Source organism: Nuphar pumila, chromosome 2 (genome assembly GCF_984573655.1).
Source record: "Nuphar pumila chromosome 2, dmNupPumi1.hap1.1, whole genome shotgun sequence".
Classification (NCBI taxonomy): Eukaryota; Viridiplantae; Streptophyta; class Magnoliopsida; order Nymphaeales; family Nymphaeaceae; genus Nuphar; species Nuphar pumila.
The window spans coordinates 17357440-17364811 of record NC_143250.1 but is presented as its reverse complement, the minus strand read 5'-3'; the positions used below and the strand labels follow the sequence as shown (position 1 = coordinate 17364811).

Sequence of the window (7372 nt, the reverse complement as noted above, 5' to 3'; positions counted from 1 at the left end):
TTGATCCAGACCTTCAAAAAGACCTATCACACTCAAACAAAGTCTTGTAAGTCAATAGAACCTTTTCCCTAAGCCCAAACCCTTCTTAAATCAATTCTATTTAGAACATATTTTTTGATGAAGTTTAAAATTCGTCAGAGTTTTCAAAGTCACCTAGCCCAAACTGCTAGTCATCTGGGTCTAAAATTTTGACCCAAGTCTCCTTAGGATATCTAGATAAGACCCTCCAAAAATATCAATTTTATCATATCTCTTTATGAAGATATAAATTTTACAAACCAAGTCTATTTTGCCAAAACCCAGTCTAGTAAGTAGAAAATCCAATCCCTACCTAAAATTTGTCCAAATTATTTCTCACAAACTATAAAGCCTGACTCTGAAATTTGGTATATACATTTATTTAGGTGTTTAGTTAAATTTTTTATTTTTTAAGATTTTTCTATAGGACCATTTGGGCAAACCAGATTTTTTACCAAACCCTATCAGAACTAACCTATCATGTTACCCGATTTGATTTTTTGACTTAACCCTGAACCTAACCCACCTAACCTACCTAAACTTAACCAAGGGCCCAACAACACATAAGGTGATAGTCTTCATGTTTAGATACTGACTACAACAACAACAACAACAACTACGCCTTCATCCCAAAACAATTGGGGTCAGCGATATGAACCAAAAAAGAAATTCATTTTGGGTCTTCCACATGAATCCTTTTCCTCCAATCATTTCTATCCAACGCCATGTCCTCGGTGAGGTTCAAAGCATTCATATCCTTTCCTATCATCTCCATCCAAGTCTTCCTAGGCCTACCCCGACCTCTTTTAACTAATATATTTTCCCATTTCTCCAACCTTCTAACTGAAGCATCATTAGGCCTTCGCCGAATATGTCCAAACCACCGTAAATGATTCTCTCGCATCTTATTTTCAATGGGTGCAACACCTACCTTCTTACGTATCTCTTCGTTCCGAATCTTATCTTTTATTGTATTTCCACACATCCATCTAAGCATCCGCATCTCAGCTACACTCATTTTTTGAATATGATGTCTCTTGGCAGCCCAACATTCCGTACCATAAAGTAAAGCGGGTCTAATAGTCGTCCTATAAAACTTTCCCTTCAACCGCAATGGCATTCTACGATCGCACAGCACTCCAGTAGCACTTTTCTATTTCATCCACCCAACCTTTATCCTATGATTTACATCTCCATCAATTTCTCCATACTTTTGAATGATGGATCCCAAATATTTGAAATAATCATTCACCGGTATATCTTGCTCACCAAGCTTCACTACACTCCCATCACTACTTCGTTGCTTACTAAACCGACATTCCATATATTCAGTCTTACTCTTACTCAACTTAAAACCTCTAGCTTCCAATGTCTGTCTCCATAATTCTAACTTAGCATTAACCCCAGCTCTAGACTCATCAATCAAAACAATATCATCAGCAAACAACATACACCACAGTACATTTTCTTGAATTGATCTCGTAAGCTCATCCATCACTATCGCAAATAGGAAAGGGCTTAAAGCAGATCCTTGATGTAACCCAACCGTTATCGGAAAATTGGTTGTCACCCCTCCACAAGTGCGGACATTGGTTACTACTCTTTCATACATATCTTTAATTATACTAATGTACTTGAGAGAAACACCTTTCTTCATCATTGTCCACCAGAGAACGTCCCTAGGTACTCTATCGTATGCCTTCTCTAAATCAATAAAAACCATATGCAAATCTTTGTTCCTCTCTCTATATCTTTCAATAAGTTGTCTAAGAAGATGTATAGCTTCCATAGTTGATCTTCCAGGCATAAAACCAAATTGATTCTCCGATATCATGACAACCTTCCTCAACCTAGACTCAATCACCCTCTCCCAAAGTTTCATAGTATGACTCATGAGTTTTATACCACGATAGTTTGTGCAATCTTGTATATCACCCTTATTCTTATATAAAGGCACCAAAGTACTCTTCCTCCACTCATTAGGCATCTTATTTGTTCGCCAAATCAAGTCAGTATCTAAACATACGCTTACTATATGTTTAGATACGGACTAATAAAATTTAATTTTTTATCATTAATTATTCATAAAAAATGGTCGAAGCAAGAACAATTTTTGTATATGTTCTTGACTTGGTATATGATTGTTATATGTTTGATTGTAGTACATTTGTTCTACTATATATGCAATACTTAGACAAAAATACAAAAATTAATTTCATACAAGTACATGTTTATATGTCTTATTTTGCTATGATTTTTTGATATAAGTTATAGTTAATTGTTTGCTAATAACCTTTCTTTATGATAATGCAATAACCTATAGTAAGCGTATGATCAAATTCTATAAATGCATGAGAAATTAAAAAGAAGAAGATGCGACTACCTAAACGAAGGCTAAGGAGGAGGCAAAGAACAAAAAATGATCACAATAGAAAACAAAAGATCCAAAGGCCAAGTAGAGAGAATATTAGGAGGAGACATAAGAAGATGAGGTGCTGGATCACCTTGCTCAGGAAGCTGAGTTGTAAACAATTCTGGGTTGTCATTATTGCTTATTATTGTGAATTTGATAGAATTGTAAAATAAAATGATTTTTTAATAATTATTTTATTTTATTTTTTATTATTTTAATTTGACAGAATTTTGAATGTTTTATAAATTTTGGATGTTTATTTTTAGTTTTGGTTGGATGTTCTTTAAATGTTTAATGTTTTGTAAATTTTTGATGTTTAACTTTAGTTCAGGTTGGATGTTTTTTAATTCTTTCATGTTTTATAAATTTTGAATGTTTTGTAAACTTTGGTTGTTTAATTTCATTTTAGGCTGGATGTTTTGTAAAATTTCGATGTTTTGTAAATTTTGGATGATCTATAAATTTTAGATATTTTATAAATTTTTTATAGTAACAAGGTCATATTCTACAAAATAAGGAATAAAGGTAAACAAGCGGGCAACAAAGATAGGGAATAAGTTATTGAAAAAGCATTACAAAAAATAAACAAAATAGGAAGGGGTATTAATGGTTCGGGTTTGGTTCAGACCCAAGTGGAATCAGACCTGGTTTCGATTTTTGGGTATGGTATCGGGTTTGGACTCGAATCTAATTGTACCCACTATAAGAGAAACCATATTCAAACCCGATAAGAACTACATAAACCAGACCTCGGTATCACCTGATAAAATAATACTTTTTATTATTTTTATATTGAAAATTTATGGGTCTTAATCGAAACTCGGGTCAGGTATAAAAGTTTACAAACTATACCTGGGTCCATGTATTAATCTGACCTCTAGGTCCAAACCTGGGTCTTAATCAAGTCTTCTTATTTATCACCATACCCAAACTTTAGAGGGTTTGGTTCAGGTCGGGTTCGGGTGAACCGACCCATTGACACCTCTAAGAATAGGTTATTGAAAATGTAAAAAAAAACTAAAAAATGATGCAAGTGTTTCTTACTTATATTTATAATACAAGATATACAACAAATAAACAACTAAATTCGAGGATAAAGGCATACCAATCGTTAAGAAAACAAAATGATAAACAGACACTCACTGACAAATGATTTAAACAAAAAAAACAGAATACGCTGTTAAACATGCAAAGTTAACTAGAAAACTATGCAATTCTTCTACAAAACGACTAACTCATTTTAATGTTTTAGTTATTTACTGATTCATGTCGATGTTTCAAAAAATAATTGATTCAACTATTAAAGATGTGTTTACCGAAAAAACTCATTGTTGATGATTCTAAAAAAGTTGCTAATGAAGTGTCGTTGATGAATTGTCAAAAATAGTTGCTAAAAAATTTGTTCAGGAAAGAATGTTGAAAACTACAAAAGACCATTTATATGAAAAATAGCTTTGAAATGTGAACCATCACTTTTATATTGATGATCATCACATTTAATGCTCGTACGAACATTTGCAAAAAGTAGAAAATTTTGCAGACAAGTCATTCCTCAAATTTGCCAATGTTTGAAAACTCTGCAAATGAGTCAAAACTTTCACATATACAGAGCAAATTCACAACGACAAAATGAGAAGGTCAGGGACATTCACAAAAATTATATGCAAATGTTGCCACACATTTGCGGACCTCCTTGATGATCATTTACTTTAAAAAGATTCACATGGTAGCTCATGAATGCCATACTTTATAGATGAAGGTAATACCTTATTTATAGAGATCAACCAGAGTGTGAAGGTCTAGGACATTCACAAACATTAACATATGAATGACGCCACACATTTGCGTACCTTCTTGAGGATTAGTTACTTAAAAGATATTCACATGGTAGCTTGTGAATGTTATATATATATATATATATATATATATATATATATATATATATATATATATATGTGAATTTCATACAATATTTGTGAAGGTACATAGATTTTAGTTATAGGAGGTTCACAATTTTGGTTATGGAAACTTTGTGAGGTCCACAAAATCATCATGCAAATGTACCTTTTAGTGAGTGGTGAGATCGGTACAACATGCGAAGGGTAAAAAAGTTTTAAAAAAGGTGAGCATTTGCAAATTTAGACATAGGATGAATTTTGAAAATTATAGGACATTTCGGGAAACATGTCAATGTTTTCATACAGTATGATTATTTTTCATTTTAAGTATTTTTCATTTCTTAAAACCCAAAATTTGTCCTCTATCAATCTGAAAGGAGCTTAATCTAGATCGACTTAAGGTGTTCAAGCTAAAGAACATCGAGTGTTCGACGTCTAGGATGCACATCCCTTTACCACAATGTCGAAGAAGTCGATTCTCTTTTAGACGAGGGCCACAACATTAAAAAAGAAAAAAAGAAAAATGTTTAACCGCTTGGGAATGAGCTATGTGTGGGCATCATTCTCTCTATTGTTAAGCCACCTAAAGCAGGGTCTCCCCTCATTATATATAAAAAAAAGGAGCAATGGAAAATATTTTGATAATTTTTCCAATTTATTTGCAATATATTTAAACTTTTGACATTCTATTAAAATAATAATAATGTAAAAAAATATTACCTTTTTTTTAAACATCATAACGTTAATCCCTTTTCAAAAATTTTATGTTTCTCTTTTTTTATCAGCAATTTTTTTATGTATGAATATTTTTTCCAAGATTTTTACCAAAAATATATTTTTTAAGTATTGTAAGATTTTTTCTTTCCAAGAAAATCTTAATACCAAGATTTGTGACAATGCTGTCAAAGACTGACTTCTGTCAACAAGAGTTGGCGACTCACTTTTTGTTTCATGACCAACAACCCTCACCGACGAGTCAGTGCAATATTATTGCACAAATATTTGTGCATCAAGCACCTCATTTTCCTCCATCAGACCTTGGCCCCACAACTGACAGGACAGGCCCTGTCCTGGAGGGTGATCAGGTGCATAATGCGCACAACTATTTGTGCAATCATTGCACCTGATCTTTTCACCTCACCCACCACCAAGCCACTTAAGCCTTGACAGAGTAATGCTGAGTGGAGGTAGAAGACCTTCACGTCATAAACTTTTTTTTCTTAAAGAATCAATGAAGGTATCTGAAGAATAAATTTCGATAGGCTAACTCCATGCCAGCACCTGTGATTAAGACAGAGGATGCAAGCTTTAGCTGAAATGATTGAGCATAAAGCGTCTGTAAGTGGCTTTTCAAGTTCGCCATGAATTTGAGTTATGTTGTGTAGTCGACCACTATCAGTTCAGTCCATATTAACCAGGTTTACGGTATGATATGACTGTGTGTAGTAGGGGCTGTAAGTGAATCAAGTTCTGATTGGCTCTGAACCAACAAGGCTCCGTTTTTGCTGAATATTGTAAAGGTCAGAAATGTTTGAATAAAAAAGAAAAGAAAAAAAGATTCAGATCTGAGATTGGCCGAATCAGATCAACTAGATCCTTTATAGTATATAAAAAATGTAGAATGCAAAAAATCAGTAAAGAATGAATGCATGGTTAAAACATGTTTTAACATTCAAATAAGGCAGATGAAAAAAAAGGCATAAAAATTTTAGTTACAAAAAAAAAAACAGCAAATTATGCCTATGGGTTTAATTCAATTTTAATTTCATAAAAAATTAGGTAAAAAAGAACCAATGTATATATATATATATATATATATATATATATATGAGATTTTTCTAGGAAAACAAGTTAGGAATAAGAATTGTGGGAATATAAAATTTTGATTCATATAAGAGTTTTGTTCAAAATTACTTTTAATTTAATCTTTTTTGTTTTCAAAACTTTTCTATGAAAGAAAGAGATGCTGATATTTTGAAAAAGATGGATTTTCTATTTCTTTTTTTCTTTTCAAAGTTTTATTTAAAAAGTTGTGCTTTAAATGAAGTTTTGCTAACCATGATCTTGACAATTATAGTCACCATTCAAGAGGATGTTTGTATTTAACTGTATATTTCAAAGCATACAATAAATAAATAAAGGACACACCCCCATCCAAATCCTGTTAGCTAAAGAAAATCCAGGAATTTCGATACCCACTATATACCACAGTAAATTCAGCTTTCGTAGGCATCTAAAAAGAAAAGAAATAAAAAAGCGAAAAGAACTGGAGATGCGGGGTATCGAACCCCGTACCTCTCGCATGCAAAGCGAGCGCTCTACCATGTGAGCTACATCCCCGTTGTATGAAGCGTAATGAAATTAATTTATATATATAAATTTGTTTTTTTTTTTGCTCTTGTTCATTCCTTCTATGTAGCTGAGGATTCCTTTTACATAGCCAAAATGAAGAGTTCAGAAAAGTGTCATCCTTAAAGTGCACCCCACTAATTTGAACCTGTCACTCTCTTGCCTAAGTTGCCCGACCTTCCATTACAGCAGTAATCTAAATATTTGCGTAAACTTCATTTATTTCATGCTTGTTAATTTTTTAACAATGAACTTAAAAAGTGTCATCCTTACTGTAGCGGATAAGACACACTATCAGTTTGATCAAAAGAGAAATTATGATGTGCATGATCTGTCTGCCACTTATCAAACATCAACATCAAAAATCCAACAGCTGAGATTTGCTGCGTGTAAGGCTGTGGGAGCAGATCATAATGCTTGTCAAACTAGGTCAGAAAATAATCTTTCCATGAGATCATCATTTGATTTTGTTCATGGTTGGCAAGTCATGAAAACGATTAGCAGACTGACCAATGAGGGCGACAGTTAACATGGATAGAAGGCTTACACTGGTCGCCCTAATGGTAGAGGGCCTGGGGAGAAGATGCTGACTCCCATGTCTCAGGTTCGGCAAACGCTGGGTGTGTGGGTGCCTTTAACTGGTGAGCTCGGTTAGGGGTCGGGTGTCAATGACCCCACCTCGGGCTTATCTTTC

The 7372-nt window shown here is 33.4% G+C and overlaps 1 non-coding gene across 1 annotated transcript; it reads right to left on the bottom strand.

The window, feature by feature from the left end:
• Nucleotides 1–6596: 6596 nt before the first annotated feature.
• On the bottom strand, nt 6597–6669 carry TRNAA-UGC (transfer RNA alanine (anticodon UGC)). The gene has a single exon. It is a non-coding gene; the product is annotated as a tRNA-Ala (tRNA).
• Between the last annotated feature and the right edge of the window lie 703 nt (nt 6670–7372).